At 31.7% G+C, this 20486-nt stretch overlaps 2 pseudogenes; both read left to right on the forward strand.

Annotated features, from left to right (window-relative positions):
• Positions 1 to 1519: 1519 nt before the first annotated feature.
• Positions 1520 to 2063, forward strand: LOC141719703 (arginine decarboxylase-like; annotated as a pseudogene).
• A 4635-nt stretch (positions 2064 to 6698) lies between these two features.
• Positions 6699 to 7297, forward strand: LOC141719704 (arginine decarboxylase-like; annotated as a pseudogene).
• The last annotated feature ends 13189 nt before the right edge of the window (positions 7298 to 20486 follow it).

The following is a 20486-nucleotide window of genomic DNA, read 5'->3' on the forward strand; positions in this document are numbered from 1 at the left end:
AGTTTAGAAAAGCTAATAGCATGTTTATTATCCACTGTGTAAACCAGAAGTTAACTGGTCCTCTAGTTAAGTAGAACAATCTAGATAGAAAATTGTGTGTTCTCTCTCAAGAAAGAAGCTAAGTTCTAAAACAAGAACTTATAGATTTTGTAGCAAAACACTGCTTGATTTTTAATATAAAATTAAGTGAGTTTTGAAGATCTTTGTTTTACATATTTGCACAGTTATTTATTTTTAACATCTACTCTACTAAATCATTGTTAACAACCAACTGCTAAAGCCAAAGTCGATCAAAATCAAACATCAAAGCCAAAACACATTCACCCCCCCCCTGTGTTGTATTCATACCTAACGCTCTACTTAATTAAATTTAAATAAAATTCATAAATTCATTACACCAAATATGGCCTATTGCAGCCCCATTATGCATTTGTGTTGCATAAAATGTTACAATATATTAAAAATTTACGAGTCTATTGCAATATTTTGAAAAGTGTTGTATAAAATAGGAAATTGCTACATGGTGGAGATTATTTTGATATTTTTTGAACAATTGCAACGGTTTCAGAAATGTGTTACAATACACGCTACGCTTTTATCCAATATTACCCGAAAATTATAGGCGGGAACTGAATTATTGGATTGGGCGGGATACAAATTGACATCCAAAATATTTTGGCACCAAAACTTAATTAACAAATGACACTAAATACAAGAAAATAACACTTCTCTCTCGACTAATGGCTTCTCTCTCGAGACCATCTCTCGCACTAATCTCTCTCTCCCTCATCTCTCACATTCATCTCTGAAACCTCTTCAAATCCATAAAAATAAAAAAAATTGATTTCGGAAAAAATCCCTAAAAGATTCAATTAATACTTAGGTTAATAAGATTTGGGAAAAAATCCCTAAATTGATTTGAAGTGAATTTGGGTTTTAATATTGTGTTCGTTGTTGAATTGGAGGAATATGTTGACTTGGTTATTGATTTGATTCCAAAATTTTGCTTCAATCGGTAAAAACGTTGCTATTGAAGATGGTGTTATTCTTGAGAAGATAGCTCCTGAACTATATAGGAAATCTTTTTTTTTCATGTATATTTTGTCATTAACTTCTTTCTTCCAACCTCATATGTCCTTAACTTTAACAGGATATGATGCATCTACCCACATGGTGAGTCATTTTTTCTTCTCTTAACTTGTTTTTTTTTTAAAGTTTTGATCTTAATTGACCTTAACTCTGCAATTTTCATGGTTGACAAGGTATCATGCGAATTCTTCCATTCCTAAGATTTTTTTAAAAATTATTCTGCATCAGTTTTAATATGGGTATATAGTTTATCTAAACCAAGACCTTTTTTTTTCCTTTTATAGATAAATATAGACGTGGTTAGTTATATTATACAAAATTCATAATATAAATAATCGATGACTAATTGTAGAAGCATTACTAGACTTGAGGTGCCGACCTTTGCTTTTTTTAGGATTGTTGCTGGTCAAGTCAATGATGTAGGTAGTGACCTGTTAAAGTCGTTATTGGTATAAGGGCAAAGTTGAGAACCAAACATGATGGTCATTTTGTCTCTACTTCTGGACGAGAAAGGTAAGTTTAGACTAATTACTACTCAAATATTTTGTGTTTTTAAGAAATTGGATGAATATGGTATGCTTCATTGTTTGCCATTGTTGCATTTTTTTATTGGTTTTCAAATTTCTAGTACCGCTTTGTTGACGGATGGGGTAGGTGAAGCAGCTCAGGTGAACCGTGAATTAGTATGCCTTAGTGCTCATATGGGTATCACTGATATTGGGGGTGGTGGTTTAGAAATGGACTATGATAGTTCTAAATCACCTAATTCGGATGTTTCAGTTGGTTATACTCTGGAAGAACATGCAGCTGTTGTGGTTATTGAAATTAGGTCTGCTTGTGACTGTAAAAAGTTTAAGCACCCTCTAGTTTATAGTGAAAGTTATAAAGCCATTGTGTCTCATCATTCTGTGTTGGTTTTTGGGCTATATTTGCAAGAAAAAATAGTATACCTGAAATGTCCTCGGCAAATATGAGTTATTTAATTGACAAATTCCTTGAGGATGATATTTTTTATTATCTTAAGTTTTAAATTTTGCATTTATTTGTAACGAGCCAAGATAGATCTAGCTTTAATTTGTTTGAACTATTATCAATTTGGATACTTCTTTTTTAACTTATAATCCTCTTATAAAAAAGGTGTGTAATCTTATATCTTTATTGAGATTAACATTCATCATAATTTACCGAAGATATAGTATTAACTCTTAGTTCTGCGATTACAAATATATTGCTGGCAGGTAGAGAGACACTACAAGAAAGTAAGCCTAAATTCAACTGCATAAATTCAATCGGTCTAAATTCGACCGATTTCGGTTGTTTCATTGGGCACGGCTAAATATAACCGTTCGCGGTGGAATTTAGTAATAAATGCGACCGGATTTTTTTGTGCGGTTGAATTTGACTCCATCAAAAAATGGAGGGAATTTTTCCGCCAACTGAATTATTTAGCGCTCCTAAATTCGACCGCTAGCGGTCGAATTTAGCCTTACCAAAATGGCGGGATATTTCCCCCCTCTTTTTCTTTGAATTTGCTGCAATTGCAAAAAACGATTTCAATCAAAATCGGTTGAAATAATTAAAGTGATTGTAAGCCGTTGTATTTAATAAACGAAAAAATACTTAAAAATCTAAATAGTATTATATATAGTAAAAAAATATATTTTTATATAAAAGTATAATATTCATCACATGTACACATATTTATGGTAGCGAAAAAATATACATTATGGAAGAATTTTGATTTTTTTTGTTTGATAATATTATAAAATTTAAATATTTCGTTAATATATTTGAAAAATTACAAAAAAAAGTAACAAGAGTTCCATATCTATGTGCTTCATCCATTATAATTTTTTAAAAATAAAAACATCAATATGAGACTTAACACTAGTAAGAGGTACTAGTTAAATCACTGGTTGACTGTTAAAATAGCAAACCAAATGAATTTATATTTTTTTGAAAATTTTGTCATATCATTAATATATATAGGTCTTGACAAGAAGTAATAGTCAAACTGAAGCTTGACTGTTAAAATGATAAATCAAATAAAATTATTTGGATATGAAACTTTGGTTGTATCACTAATATATATATCTATTGACATCCATACGGTTGGATCGTTGAAAAATATTTTTAAAAAATTCGAAACACCAATTCAGGATTAAACACTAGTTAGTTGTACTAGTCAAACTGAAACTTGACTATTAAAATGGAAAACAAAATATAATTATTTTGATATGAAACTTTGGTTATATCACTAATATATATCTATTGACATCCATATAGTTGGATCGTTGAAAAATATTTTTAAAAAAATCGAAACACCAATTCATGATTAAACACTAGTTACTTGTACTAGTCAAGTTGAAGCTTGACTGTTAAAATGGAAAACAAAATAAAATTATTTTGATACGAAACATTGGTAATATCACTGATATATATATATATATATATATATATATATATATATTGACATCCATACGGTTGGAACGTTGAAAAATATTTTTGAAAAAAACGAAACACCAATTCAGGATTAAGCACTAGTTAGTTCTACTTGTCAAACTGAAATTTGACTACTCAAATGGAAATCCAGATAAACTTATTTTGATACGAAACTTTGTTTATATCACTAATATATATATCTATTGAAATCCATAAGGTTGGATCATTGAAAATATTTTTGAAAAAATCGAAACACCAATTCGGGATTAAACACTAGAGAGATGTACCAGTCAAACTGAAGCTTAACTGTTAAAATGGCAAACCAAATAAAATTAATTTGATATAAAACTTTGTTTATATCACTAATATATATTTCTTGACATCCATATGGTTGAATCGTTGAAAAATATTTTTTAAAAAATCGAAACACCAATTCAGGATTAAACACTAGAGAGTTGTACTAGTCAAACTAAAACTTAACTGTTAAAATGGCAAAGCAAATAAAATTACTTTGATATGAAACTTTGTTTATATCACTAATATATATATCTATTGACATTCATGCGGTTGGATCGCTTAGAATTCAATTTTGTGAAGCTCGAAGATTCATTCATATATTCAAATTTTTATTTTGATAAATACATTTACAATAATAAAACTAACTAAGAAATTAAAAATAAAGTAATATGACACATGGCACGAATTTTCAGATGACATATGGACAAAACAAATTAAAAAATAATCATCTTTACGTAACATTATGTAAATTCGATTTCTTTTTCCATTTATCAAATTATTAGGACTAGTTGATAATTTAAAATTTTAATTTATTATTTATATAGAATTGAACCTCGTAACCGCTCATGGGAAAAATATGGATCCAAATTAAAATATTAACATAAAATATTAAATTAGTACTTATTAAAAATTGAACCTTATAAAAACTTATATTATACAAATGCTATTAAATCTCAAGTGTTATTATGAAACTTCACCATATATCTATAATTATGTACTATGTATTTTACGTGTTATAAAATTCTAGCAGGTTAATTTTTTTACTAATAGAATTATTTTGTAAATGAATTGTATAATTATCATATAACCTAACCATCTTTTCTATTTCAGATAATTTATTATTACTTGATAATTGTTGATAAAATTTGTTTTTCAATATAAAGCAAATAAATGTTATTTTAATTCTACTTTATTAAAATACAATTCTTAAATTATCTTTAAAAAATTAAGAGAGAATTGCACTTTGCACCCCTTAAATTTGGTTAAAAATCAGTTTTGTAAAGCTGCTTTTAGAAATTACAGTTCTCATTTGAAATTCGATTCAACATGCACCCTATTTGCGTAATCATTTAGCCCAAACTGTTGTCTTCTACACTAAATCTCATAAATTCTCTTCAAGAACAGATTAAATGTGTTGTTGAAAACAAGAATTTAAGCTAAAAAATTGACAAAAAATGACAAAAATGTGCAATTTGAATAGTATTTAAAAAGGGGATGGAAATTGCAATTTCTGAAAGTATATATATAAATTTGATTTTTGACCAAATTTAAAGGGTGTAAAATGCAATTCTCTCAAAAATCAATTTAAAAGTATATAATTATCTTTTAATTAAGAAATATATAGATGTCACTAGACATGAACTTAAAGAAGTTGAAGTCTATAGAGAATAGAAACATTTTTACGTGTTTTCAATTTAAAAATAAATAGACGTTATTTTTAATTCTACTAAATTAGATTTATATACAATTCATAAATTATCTTTTAAAAAATACTAATTTAAAAGTAAAAGGATGTCTTTCAATGTAGAAGCATAAAGATGTAGGGTTTAGGCGTAAATTTACTTGAAAAAAGTTGAAGTCCATGTCTCTAAGTAAGATTTAGTTAATTAATTAATTAAATAATTTAAAGATAACTATAAGTGAGTATCAAAATATGGTAATTTGGTATTTTTATTATCAAATAAATTATGACTCTACTTAATTAAATTTAAATAAAATTCATAAATTCACTACACGAAATATGGCCTATTGCAACCCCATCATGCATTTGTGTTGCATAAAATGTTGCAATATATCAAAAATTTACGAGTCTATTACAATATTTTGAAAAGTGTTGTATAAAATAGGAAATTGCTACATGGTGGAGATTATTTTGATATTTTTTAAACAATTGCAACGGTTTCAGAAATGTGTTACAATACACGCTACGGTTTTATTCAATATTACCCGAAAATTGTAGGCGGGAACTGAATTATTTGATTGGGCGGGATAAAAATTGACATCCAAAATATTTTGGCACCAAAACTTAATTAACAAATGATACTAAATACAAGAAAATAACACTTCTCGCTCGAATAATTGCTTCTCTCTTAGCCCTTCTCTCTCGAGACCATTTCTCGCACTAATCTATCTCTCCCTCATCTCTCACATTCATCTCTGAAACCTCTTCATATCCCTAAATATAAAAAAATTGATTTGGGCAAAAATCCCTAAAAGATTCAATTAACACTTAGGTTAATAAGATTTGGGAAAAAATTCCTAAATTGATTTAAAGTGAAGTTGGGTTTTAATATTGTGTTCGTTGTTGAATTGGAGGAATATGTTGACTTGGTTATTGATTTGATTCCAAAATTTTGCTTCAATCGGTAAAAACGTTGCTATTGAAGATGGTGTTATTCTTGAGAAGATAGCTCCTGAACTGTATAGGCAATCTTTTTTTTCCTCTATATTTTGTCATTAACTTCTTTCTTCCAACCTCATATGTCATTAACTTTAACTGGATATGATGCATCTACCCACATGGTGGGTCATTTTTTCTTCTTTTAACTTTTTTTTTCAAAAAGTTTTGATCTTAATTAACCTTAACTCTGCAATTTTCATGGTTGGCAAGGTATCATGCGAATTCTTCCATTCCTGAGATTCTTTTATAAAATTATTATGCATCAGTTTTAATATGGGTATACAGTTTATCTAAACCAAGACCTTTTTTTTTCTTTTTATAGATAAATATAGACGTGGTTAGTTATGTTATATAAAATTCATAATATAAATAATCGATGACTGATTGTAGAAGCATTACTAGACTTGAGGTGCTGACCTTTGCTTTTTTGTAGGATTGTTGCTGGTCAAGTCAATGATGTAGGTAGTGAACTGTTAAAGTCGTTATTGGAATAAGGGCAAAGTTGAGAACCAAACATGATGGTCATTTTGTCTCTACTTCTGGATGAGAAAGGTAAGTTTAGACTTAGTACTACTCATATATCTTGTGTTTTTAAGAAATTGGATGAATATGGTATGCTTCATTATTTGCCATTGTTGCATCTTTTTAATGGTTTTCAAATTTCTAGTACCGCTTTGTTGGGGGATGGGGTAGGTGAAGCAGCTCAGGTGAACCGTGAATTAGTATGCCTTAGTGCTCATATGGGTATCACTGATATTGGGGGTGGTGGTTTAGAAATCGACTATGATAGTTCTAAATCACCTATTTGGATATTTTAATTGATTATACTCTGGAAGAACATGCATCTGTTGTGGTTAGTGAACTTAGGTCTGCTTGTGATCGTAAGAAGGTTAAGCACCCCGTGGTTTATAGTGAAAGTTACAGAGCCATTGTGTCTCAGCATTCTGTGTTGGTTTATGGGCTATATCTGCAAGAAAAAATAGTGTACGTGAAATGTCCTCGGCAGATATCAGTTATTTAATTGACAGATTCCTTGAGGATGATATTTTTTATTATCTTAAGTTTTAAATTTTGCATTTATTTGTAATGAGCCAAAATAGATCTAGCGTTAATTTGTTTGAACTATTATCCAATTGGATACTTCGTTTTTAATTTATAATCCTCTTATAAAAAAGGTGTGTAATCTTATATCTTTATTGAGATTAACATTCATCATAATTTACCGAAGATATAGTATTAAATCTTAGTTCTGCGATTACAAATATATTGCTGGCAGGTAGAGAGACACTACAAAATAAAATATATTGCTGAAACTTGACTATTAAAATGGAAAACCAAATAAAATTATTTTGATATAAAACTTTGGTTATATCACTAATATATATCTGTTTGCATCCATATAGTTGGATCGTTGAAAAATATTTTTGAAAAAATCGAAACACCAATTCATGATTAAACACAAGTTACCTATACTAGTCAAGCTAAAGCTTGACTCTTAAAATGACAAACCAAATAAAATTATTTTGATACAAAATTTTGATCATATTACTAATATATATCTATTGACATCCATATAGTTGGATCGTTGAAAAATATTTGTGAAAAAATCGAAACACCAATTCATGATTAAACACTAGTTACCTGTACTAGTCAAGCTGAAGCTTGACTGTTAAAATGTCAAACCAAATAAAATTATTTTGATACGAAACATTGGTAATATCACTAATATATATATATATATATATATATATATATATATATATATATATAGATTGACATCCATATGGTTGGATCGTTGAAAAATATTTTTGAAAAAATCGAAACACCAATTCAGGATTAAGCACTAGTTAGTTCTACTAGTCAAACTCAAATTTGACTACTCAAATGGAAATCCAAATAAACTTATTTTGATACGAAACTTTGTTTATATCACAAATATATATATATATATATATATATATATATTGACATCCATAAGGTTGGATCATTGAAAAATATTTTTAAAGGAATCGAAACACCAATTCGGGATTAAACACTAGAGAGCTGTACCAGTAAAACTGAAGCTTAACTGTTAAAATGACAAACCAAATAAAATTAGTTTGATATTAAACTTTGTTTATATCACTAATATATATATTTATTGACATCCATAAAGTTAGATCGTTGAAAAAATATTTTAAAAAAAAAATCGAAACACCAATTCAGGATTAAATACTAAAGAGTTGTACTAGTCAAACTAAAGCTTAACTGTTAAAATTGGCAAAACAAATAAAATTATTTTGATATGAAACTTTATTTATATCACTAATAAATATATATATATATATATTGACATCTATATGGTTGGATCATTAAAAAATATTTTTAAAAAAATCGAAACACCAATTCAGGATTAAACACTAGTTAGTTGTACTAGTCAAACTGAAGCTTGACTGTTAAAATGGCGAACCAAATAAAATTATTTTGATATGAAACTTTAGTTATATCAATAATATATATATATATATATATATATATATATTTATATGGTTGGATCATTGAAAAATATAACGACTCGTGTGTTTTTGAATTATTTAAATATGTGATTATTACGGAAATTATTAAATAAAATATATGTATTGGTTCTGACCACTCTGTGTTGGTTGATTATTATATAGGTGTAATTTATAATATACCGGGTTGTTCGTGTGATTAATTATGGAGTCGTATTGGATTATTTTCATTTTCAAAAGTGGATTTGGTGTAAATTTATTTGCATAAATATTGGAAATATTTCAAAAATTATTTTTATGAGTTTATAATTACAACAATTTTTTTTAGGATTTTATAAAATTAAGAAATCAATATTTTATTAATTTTTTTTATCTTTAAATGATTTTCTGAATGCTTTTATTTGTAAAATCCATGTTTAATTCTAAAATTCTTCAAAAATTATGAAACTCATATTTATTTAAGTTTGGAATATTTCGAGAATTTTAAAATTATTTTGGAAATTTTCGGGATTAATTTCACGCGCTCATTGTTTTGCTTCATTGATAAATGCGGATACCAGTTGTATTTCAAAAATCTTTTAAAATTATGAAAATTTTATTTTATTAGCTTCAGAATTTTTAGAAAATTTTAGAATCATTTTGGTACGGTTTGTGTAATATTTATTGGTAGATTTTACCCTTAAAAAATGATTCAAATGATGCAAATCGGCTTGGAGTAAGTCAGGACACGACACGTATCCAATAAACGGGACACGTGCCGTGTAAATAAGTGAAAGAGAGGGTGAACATTAATCTGTACTATCTCTCGAATACTCCCTCCTCTGTTCTTACTCCTTATTCCTCTTTCCCTGTTCTCTTTACACCCGTTTCCCCTGTTTCTTTTCTCCATTTTCTGGCCGATTTCCGGCGTCGTCTTGCCTTCTATTCTCCGGTTTAATTCCGGTGATTTTCCCGGCTTTACCCCTGATTGCTCTATATATCTACATATATGTGTGTCTCTGTGTATTTTCTTATGTGGGTGTGTATGTTTTAGTGTGTGTTTTGTGCGTTCAATCGCGACTGGTCTGTGCTGGTTCCTTTGCTGCCGTTTTCTTCTGTTTTTTTGGGGTTACCGCCGATTCTCCGGTGAGGTGGCCCTGTACAGTAGTTGTGCGTGTCTAACACGCGAGTGTGTGGCGGGTATGAAGTGTGCAGTACGGTGTTGTATTGTAATTGCTGGTTGTTGTGTTAATTTGATAATTTCTGAAATTATTCTTATTGTTTTGCAGGAATTATTGATTACAATTCGTGAAATAAATTAATTTTGTACGGAAAATTAGATTTAATCGGTGAAGTACGCGTTGGAAACCCAAAATTAATCGGGTACCCGTGATTTTTACCGCCGTCAGCGATGAGCCTCGGCGAGCCGACAGTGGACAATGATGATGTAAATCTGAGTCCTAATATTTTAAAATAAATAAATTAATTCGTGAAATTATCTTTGAAACAAGAATTTGATTTTTACATTAAGTCGAGTATGTAATTTGGTTGACGAGTTGTGATTGGATTGATGGCTGGGTTGAACTGATGATTGAGATTGTGGTTGTTGTGAATTGGATTGTCATTATTGATTTGACGTCGATATTGTGTTTGACGGGTAGTCCGATAAATAAAGAAAACGCTGTCCGATTTTCGGAAAACTGAATTATGCAAATACAAAAACGTATTCGATGAATAATTGTGTTTGACGAGTAGTCCGATAAACAAAGAAAACGCTGTCCGATTTTCGGAAAACTGAATTATGCAAATACAAAAACGTATTCGATGAATATCGGGACGTCGGGAGACTATATATATATGTGTGCATGTTTTATACGAAACTTGATTGTATGACGTGATGAAATATTTTTCTAAATCGATAACCTTGATTTCGTAAAATAAAGAGTATAGGTATTTTCCGAAAATGAACACTGAACCGATTTTCGAGAACGTGAACCCTAAGTGGTACGTGTATTATTATATGAAGTATGTTACGAGTTGGATTCTGTTAACGTTTGGGTAGATTATTAGTGAGGATATGTCAAGCATAATCGAATATCTAAGTTAGGATGTTTCGACCTTGTAGGTTTTAGTTGGAATGCCCGAGAATTGGAATTTGACGAAAGATAGTTGGTGGTGAATCGAAAAGCTCTGTAAGGTCCTAATCAAAGGACATAAGTATTGAGGTCGAATCCAGAGTGATATAGTGGTTGGACGTAAAAGCCTGAGCGGCAGAGTTGGTCCAGAATTGATCAGTAATAGTTATAAAGCCTTGTAAGGAAAGTATTTCTGAACTTTGCTCCAAGATATATATTACCAATGTTCTCGAACTGTTTCATAACATGTCGCTATCACTCAAAATAACTCTTGTTTTATATTGCAAGTGTTTTAAACTATTAAACCTTGAAACCTGATTTTCTTGATCTTGAGCCATAAGCCTTATTCCTTGTAAACCATCCTTTGTTGATCCTCAAGATACCAAATCACACAAATACGATACTACTTCCCAAATGTATAACTACCAAACACCAAACACTGGAAGAAAATTTGTTGGAAAACACAGGAATTTTTATACTCCAAACATTTTTAATAACATCAAAGAACCATACCCTGAAACATCATTACTGGTCTGATACCGGACCCTTGTACAAACTGAAAACAGTTTCTTTTACATACCCTGATATACCCTTGTGATATCCTTGAGTTTCCTTATATTTTATTCAAATGTTTAATCATCATTGATTATGATCTTGTGTTATCGAATTATATTGTTTATCGTATTGAACTGCTTTAGAATTGGATAGTTTTTATATATGTGGACCAGATTCGTGGTCAGACCATACCAATGGTCAAGTTAGGCCAATGTGTGCCTTGGATCCAGTAATTAGAGCAGTGATGTGTGCTTGCTCGGGGTTAGTGTGTGACTGATCAGCAGCCTAACCTTGGTTTAAAGAACTTAAAATAAATATGCAATTCTAATGATTAGTTAAAAAGAAACTTGATTCCTTTGAATCATCTCATTTGATCATTGTTTAACTTCCGTTATCGATATCGTGACTTACTGAGCTAGTTAGCTCACCCTTGCAATTCTTTTATATATTTTACAGTTGAAAAGAATATGGATGATAGTGAAGTTCCTCAGTCCAAAGTGTGGGCTAAGGTTCCAGTCGAGTTGGATCGAGCTAGCAGAAATTTCATGCGGTAAAGAGATAGTTAGATTGTAAGAATGATTTTATTATCAATTATAAGTTAAATTAGTTGGGATTTGATACGATGTAATAAATTAAGGTTGTTGCTTGTTTTCATACTTTAACCTGTTGCGATCCGTGGTTTTGTGAAGCAGGGTCATTATAAATAATATTTCTTATACAGGTTAATATATTGTGTTTGTGTTGTGGACCCCAAACTTCTGACCCGGGTTTGGAGGGCGCCACAGGTTGGTATCAGAGCTACAGGTTATAAGTCACGGAAACAAGCTTAGATTGTCGGGACTGGGTAGAGGGTTAGGATTAGGAATAGGAAATAGAAAGATAAAACATTGTGAGGTTGAGTGCGATTTCATAGTAGGTCTCTGGCACGGTTCGTGTTGTGATTCAGGATTCTCAGCTTGCGACGTGATTTCCAGACAACGGTAATGGCAGATCCTGATTTCCTGATGTCATTCGATCATTTGGAGCTTCTCGTTCAAGGATCGTCATCTTCTTTCAGATTGGACTTGCACCTTGTTCCTCTACCATCAATAATGGTACTACCTCCTGTTATAACGGTTGTACTTCTTTAAGCTATTCTACACTAATTTTTCCACCTCTTGATATGAGATTACCTATTCAAGAACCTCCGTCTGTTTATTCTTGTTTTACTGGACATTCAGCCGTGAGCGTATCTCTTTAGTTTACCCTACATCCTGTTCTATACCCCCAGTTTAGAACCTGTCCTATGAAACGATTGTACCTACGAGGATGGATTCGAGAGCTACAGTAAATGGTGAGCGTTTGAGATATAAATAAAGGTGAGAAGAAGTTTAGAGAGGAGATTTAAGTGTTTCAGAAGATAGCTGTTATCGGGTTAAAAGAAGCCATTAGTGATTAAACCACCCGTGAATAATTACGGGATGAATTAGATGAACTTTGAAAGAGTTAGAGAGAAAAGTATGAACCTGGAATTTTTGTGAAATTAAATGATGGTGCTATGATAAATGCGATATGTAAAGTAGTGATGTGATGTGATACGAGCAAACTTTGTTCTATGAAATAGACTTGTTGACTATTGGATAGCTTGTTCTACTTAACTACTGCAACGATAATGTTGGAAGTATTACCAGTATGGGAGCCTTGATGTGAAGCTACGAATAAGATAATGTGCGACAACAATTCAAGTTTTGTCGATTAATGAAGGTAAGTAGAAACGATGAAGAAGAAATGGTAGATTGAAGTGAATGGACCTTTATATGATCGTTCCATTAATTTGGTACCTTGTTATAGGTCGGAAGGACAACAACCAACTCGTATAGTAAGGACAACCAGGTTTGTGATTTTCCAAACTTTTAAACAAGTTTTTGAAAAAAAAAAGATTTTTCTTTACAAATTTCTAAAAGCCTTTTCGAATAAAATGATTTTCAAATATTGGTTGTCAAATTACTACTTGAGTTTCTTGTTTGTTAGAAAGCCCAGATTACCGGAAAGAATGCTGTTTCACACTTAGTATTGCTAATTTCGAGAACGAAGTAACCTCTGATTATGAAGAAGTTGATTATTCCTAACAGTAAAGTGCAAATATTGTTTGATAAAATTTACAACAGAATTAGCGTATGGAGTAACTATACATTCAATTACTAGGACTATCAGAGTTCAAGGAATTCATTGATTAACAGAAGACTGGGTATGACCGAAGAAGATTGGGAAGATTTCCAGACCTCTCTAAAAGAAGAATATTATTAACAAAAGGATCATTATGTCGAATGGTACGTGGTTATTCTAAATTAAAAGAGGAATCTCGAAGTTACTAGGTAGGAATGCTATTATGATTGAATTGTTAAAGTATTATCCGTGTGGGTGCGATATTAAAGACGCAAGACGTGACAAGTAGGAATCTACCACAATGCTTAATTTGCGAAGACATTTTAGCGGACTTTCTAAAGTTATTATATGACGCAATTGGGATATGATCGAACGAGCTCGAAAGATGAATACAAATGAAATGTGGATGGTGACCCATGGTATTGTTCTTGCCTTCAATAATACATCATATATTCCTATTCAATTCCTAACAATGTATGAACTTCTTTTCTCAAATAAACTCTTTTCTATGATATCGAAAAGGAGGATATTCCATTCCTTTCAAATTTATTTGCTTCCCTCAAGTTTTGCTTTCTGATTGGGACAAACAGTGTTATGGTGAGACACTTTGTCAGAATGACGAAGAGTCGGGTGGGACGCCACCTAATCATGTGATGTATGCCATATGGTATAAAAGACTGGCCATCTTAAGTACCAATGTTGTTGTCTAATTCATATTCAAATCCTTATTTCTTATTTCTTATTTCTTTTCAACTTTCAATTTTGTTGAATTTTGAATCCTTCTAGTTGCTTCATTGTACTGTCGTTCTTTGCAAGAGGTTTTTAAGCAGAAATCAACGTATCCTTAATCAAGCGGACGGAGTTCCATCTACCTCTTATGCATGGAAAGGAAACACGGGCACATGACGAGGATTACAAATCACTAGCCCCAGTGAAGAATCCACTAAAAGTCAAGGAAATCTACTCCAATGAGGAATACGTTTCCGAGAACGAGAAATTACGATTTTCTTGTGAAATATGTTATTCAGAATACGTACGTGATGGCATGGATGATTATGGTGAATACCTTATGCATTAAAATATTAAAAGATGTGAGAGAAACTTAATTGTTTATCTCTCAAGGTTTTCTTGATAAGATTAGGATCAAAGGATTAACAAGTTAAGAATGTGAAAGTGTTGAATAAGGGAGTACTAATGGTGAAATTGAAATTCCTGGCAATAAGTTGTGAAAAATTGATATCATGGAAGATAAGAGGTTTTGATATTATTCTAAAGAATGGATTAACTATTAAATCGTGATGTCCCGGCAGACCGTCTTGATGAAAAGATAAATTCTGAGGATGTCAAATGAGAAGGTGATGAGGTTCAGAAGATGAAAGAAGGTAAAGAATTTGCTGATGATGATTACGGTAATCAAGATGTGAGCATTACGGTGAATATGAGATAAATAAAAGTCAGGACTAAACAGAATTTGAAGATTTTATAGTTTCAAGATATATATCCAGACGAATTAACAAAATTTTCTTCCCGATAAAGAAAAGAAGCTCGCGATTTACTTAGCGCTTGAGATGAAACTAGTGACTACGGCCTTATCTAAAATGGCACCAGTTAGAACGAGGAAGTTAGCAAAGCGGATGCAAGAAATGCTAGGAGAAGAAACAATTAAATCCAGTGTATCCCATGAAGTGTACCAGTACTATTTGTTAATAAGAAAATGGAAGTATGAGATTATGCGTCAACTAAAGCCAGCTCAACAAATTTACTATTGAAAGCAAGTACATGTTATCTCGACCCAATGATTTGTTTGATCAGACGAAAGAAGCAAAGTACTTCTTATGAGATTGATTTAAGACTTGGTATTTCACCAACTGAAGATTAAACCTATGGATATATCAAAGATAATTTTCAGAACTAAGTACTGTTCTCATATCATCAATTGGATTAACCAATATACCAGTAATATTTGAACTGGATGGACAGAACTTTTAAGGGATATCCGGGTAAGCTATAGTTGTGATACCTAAAGTCAACGGAGGACCATGCAAAGCATTTAATGATGACTGGGAAGTTAGAGAAGGAAGAAGTTGTATGAAATATAGTTCTTAGCATAAATAGTCAATGTAGAGAAGATTAAAAGAGATACAGTAGAAGTTAAAATTACTATAAATAAAAAGAGATCAGAAACACCAACAAAAGTAAGAAGTGTTATCATAAGCCGGTTACTATTGAAAATTTGTGCAAGATTTCTTGGAAGTTGCCATATCTTGGACGAAGTTAACCAGGAGAAGCAAGAAGTTTATATGAAGTAGAGAAGGGTAAAGAAAATTTTACGGAGTTAAATAAAAGAATGGTTTCAGCACCTGTTTTATCAATTTAAAAGTATCAAGGAGGTTTGGTAGTTGATAGTGATACTTCTCATAAGGGAATAGGATGTGTGTTGATGCAGCACAATAAAATTATTGTATGTGTATCCAGACAACCGAAACCTCATGAGCAGAAGTATCCTACTCATAAATTGGGACTAGTAGAAATAATATTCGTTTTAAAAGATTGGGGAAACATGATATGTATGGAGAAAGGTGTAAAATCTATACGGGCCATAAGTGTTTGAAATATGTATTCACGAGGAAAAGCAAAGGTAGAGGCAACCAATAAGAAAAAAGAAGAGAACGAACATAAAAACTATACCAAAAGAATTATCTATGGAATTTTAGAAGTTGGAATTGAAAGTTAGAGTTTATAATCCAAAAAGAGCAAGGATGGATAGTATGACCTTTCAGTCAAATTTGTTAAGGGAAAGATAAGGAGATGTCAAGAGAAGATAATGGATCATGATGTTAGCCGTTAGTAAGAGAAAAATTTATGCGCCCAGGAGAACGATCACGATATCTCCAGGTTCTCTTCCAGCACATGGAAGTTACAAGTAGAAGAATTAAGAAATGAAATGCCATAGGGAATTCATAGTATAAGGTATATACTCTATTCAAAAGATGCCAAAATATATGGAAATAAAAGAAAAACAGCGATAACCAGGTATAAGAAGGATATTTCAAAATGGATTAGAAAGTGTTGGACACGTCAAAGAATTAAGGTGAACTATTGGAGGCCTAATGGATAAGGCAGACCCAGGGAATGGTTTTACAAGAAGTGAATCGTGAAGAGTACCAGTGATATTCATGGAAAAAAAGAATGAAATTATAAGACTATGTATTGATTATCGGAAATATAATAAAACAATGAATAAGAAGAAGTGAGACCCTATAAAGAATTGATTACTTATGAGACCTAATTTAAGAAGTGTGTTATGTATTGAGAATTAACTTAAGATCCGACCTGAGGACATAACAGAGATTACGATTAAAATAATTATGAGTATTGCAAGCTCCGGTGATATTATGTGAAATAACAAGTATATCAATTGTCTATAAGGAATTAAGGAACATATTGAATAAGGAGTACTCAGATAAGTGAATTGTATTTATTGATAACATTCTCAGCTACTCAAAATATAAGGAAGTCTGCGTGGAATGCCTAAGGATTTTTTCTCTAAGGATCAGAAGGAAAGCAATTATGCGTTGAGTTTTCAAGAATGAAATTTTGACTAAGGTTAACAAAAGACTTTGATTAATCCGTTAACCACTACCTGAGCAAAGCCGTATAGTAACAGATGCATTATGCCGACTGAAAAGATTGGATGTAACTAAGACCACCGAGGAGTTAATAGACGAATAGAAAAGAGTGGAATCTGAAGTTTAAATACTTAAAGGTGATAATACGTGGATATACGAGACTACTTTTCAGCCTTAACTGATGGAAAATAGTAAAAGATGTTCAAATATTTGGAAATCAAGTTGAAAATGAGCACCGCCTATCATCCTTAAACGGAAAGTCAAAGTACGAAAGTGATTCATGAACTGTAAGATATATTGAGAGATTAAGTTTTTAAGAAAAAAGTGGAATGATTAATTATCATCGATGTCAGCTTTGGAATGCTACTTTACCAAGCTTCCTGTGAACGCGAGTGTAGGACCCCATTTTTTTTTGAGAAAAAGTGAGAGAAAGGAAGTTGTTAAATTCTAAGTTAATTCGACACACCAAGAGCATAGTGCTATTAGTTGAAGCAGCTCGGAGTAGACAAAGAAAGAAGACGAAATTGTATTGAGAGAAAGTATGAGTATAGAAATAGGACCAGTAGTGTTAGTAAAAGTATCGTCTTGAAAGAAATTGGATAAGTTTGAGTAGAAGGGACAAGCTAAGTCCTAAAATTAGTGAACCATTCGAGGTATTGATAAATATGGATAAAGTTGTTCATAAATGATATGACCGTCACACCCGTGTGTACACCTAATGTATTTTACTTGTCAATGTTAAAGTGATAAGTATTGGGTTTGAATTAATTAATTGATCAGGAGCCAATGGGGCTCTTGTCCAAGTTGTTCAGCATATAGTGATTAATCCAAACTCTTGATCGTCAAAGGCAAGTCCTTGGAAATGAGTGCATACCTATTGTGAGTACGTTTGAACCCTCGAGTAGAAGGGTCTACTTAGAAATTAGAGTCAGATATGCTTGACAAATATCCTCACTTGTTTAGTTAGACCAGATTCTGAGGACAAAATCCTTTTAAGGGGGGAAGGATATAACGACTCGTGTGTTTTTGAATTATTTAAATATGTGATTATTACGGAAATTATTAAATAAAATATGTGTATTGGTTTTGACCGCTCTGTGTTGGTTGATTAATATATAGGTGTAATTTATAATATACCGGGTTGTTCGTGTGATTAATTATGGAGTCGTATTGGATTATTTTCATTTTCAAAAGTGGATTTGGTGCAAATTTATTTGCATAAATATTCGGAATGTTTCAAAAATTATTTTTATGATTTTATAATTACAATAATTATTTTTAGGATTTTATAAAATTAAGAAATCAATATTTTATTAATTTTTTTATCTTTAAATGATTTTCTGAATGCTTTTATTTGTAAAATCCATGTTTAATTCTAAAATTCTTCAAAAATTATGAAACTCATATTTATTTAAGTTTGGAATATTCCGAGAATTTTAAAATTATTTTGGAAATTTTCGGGATTAATTTCACGCGCTCGTTGTTTCTCTTCATTGATAAATGCGGATACAAGTTGTATTTCAAAAATCTTTTAAAAATTATGAAAATTTTATTTTATTAGCTTCGGGATTTTTAGAAAATTTTAGAATCATTTTGGTACGGTTTGAGTAATATTTATTGGCAGATTTTACCCTTAAAAATGATTCAAATGATGCAAATCGGCTTGCAGTAAGTCAGGACACGACACGTATCCAATAAACGGGACACGTGCCGTGTAAATAAGTGAAAGAGAGGGGTGAACATCAATCTGTACTATCTCTCGAATACTCCCTCCTCTATTCTTACTCCTTATTCCTCTTTCCCTGTTCTCTTTACACCCGTTTCCCCTGTTTCTTTTCTCCATTTTCTGGCCGATTTTCGGCGCCGTCTTGCCTTCTATTCTCCGGTTTAATTCCGGTGATTTTCCCGGCTTTACCCCTGATTGCTCTATATGTCTACATATATGTGTGTCTCTGTGTATTTGCTTATGTGGGTGTGTGTGTTTTAGTGTGTGTTTTGTGCGTGCAATCGCAACTGGTCTGTGCTGGTTCCTTTGCTGCCGTTTTCTTCTGTTTTTTTTGGGGTTACCGCCGGTTCTCCGGTGAGGTGGCCCTATACAGTGGTTGTGTGTGTTTAACACGCGAGTGTATGGCGGGTATGAAGTGTGCAGTACGGTGTTGTATTGTAATTGCTGGTTGTTGTGTTAATTTGATTATTTCTGAAATTATTCTTATTATTTTGCAGGAATTATTGTTTACAATTCGTGAAATAAATTAATTTTGTACGGAAAATTAGATTTAATCGGTGAAGTACGCGTTGGAAACCCGAAATTAATCGGGTACCCGTGAATTTTACCGCCGTCAGCGATGAGCCTCGGCGAGCCGACGGTGGACAATGATGATGTATATCTGAGTCCTAATATTTTAAAATAAATAAATTAATTCGTGAAATTATCTTTGAAACGATAATTTGATTTTTACATTAAGTCGAGTATGTAATTTGGTTGACGAGTTGTGATTGGATTGATGGTTGGGTTGAACTAATGATTGGGATTGTGGTTGTTGTGAATTGGATTGTCATTATTGATTTGACGTCGATATTGTGTTCGATGGGTAGTCCGATAAACGAAGAAAACGCTGTCCGATTTTCGGAAAACTGAATTACGCAAATACAGAAACGTATTCGATGAATATCGGGACGTCGGGAGACTATATATATGTGTGTGCATGTTTTATACGAAACTTGATTGTATGACGTGATGAAATATTTTTCTAAATCGATAATCTTGATTTCGTAAAATAAAGAGTATAGGTAATTTCCGAAAACGAACACTGAACCGATTTTCGAGAACGTGAACCCTAAGTGGTACGTGTATTATTATATGAAGTATGTTACGAGTTGGATTCTGTTAACGTTTGGGTAGATTATTAGTGAGGATATGTCAAGCATAATCGAATATCTAAGTTAGGATGTTTCGACCTTGTAGGTTTTAGTTGGAATGCCCGAGAATTGGAATTTGACGAAAGATAGTTGGTGGTGAATCGAAAAGCTCTGTAAGGTCCCAATCAAAGGACATAAGTATTGAGGTCGAATCCAGAGTGATATAGTGGTTGGACGTAAAAGCCTGAGCGGCAGAGGTGGTCCAGAATTGATCAGTAATAGTTATAAAGCCTTGTAAGGCAAGTATTTCTGAACTTTGCTCCAAGATATATATTACCAATGTTCTCGAACTGTTTCATAACATGTCGCTATCACTCAAAATAACTCTTGTTTTATATTGCAAGTGTTTTAAACTATTAAACCTTGAAACCTGATTTTCTTGATCTTGAGCCATAAGCCTTAT

Source organism: Apium graveolens, chromosome 4, assembly GCF_009905375.1.
Source record: "Apium graveolens cultivar Ventura chromosome 4, ASM990537v1, whole genome shotgun sequence".
NCBI lineage: Eukaryota > Viridiplantae > Streptophyta > Magnoliopsida > Apiales > Apiaceae > Apium > Apium graveolens.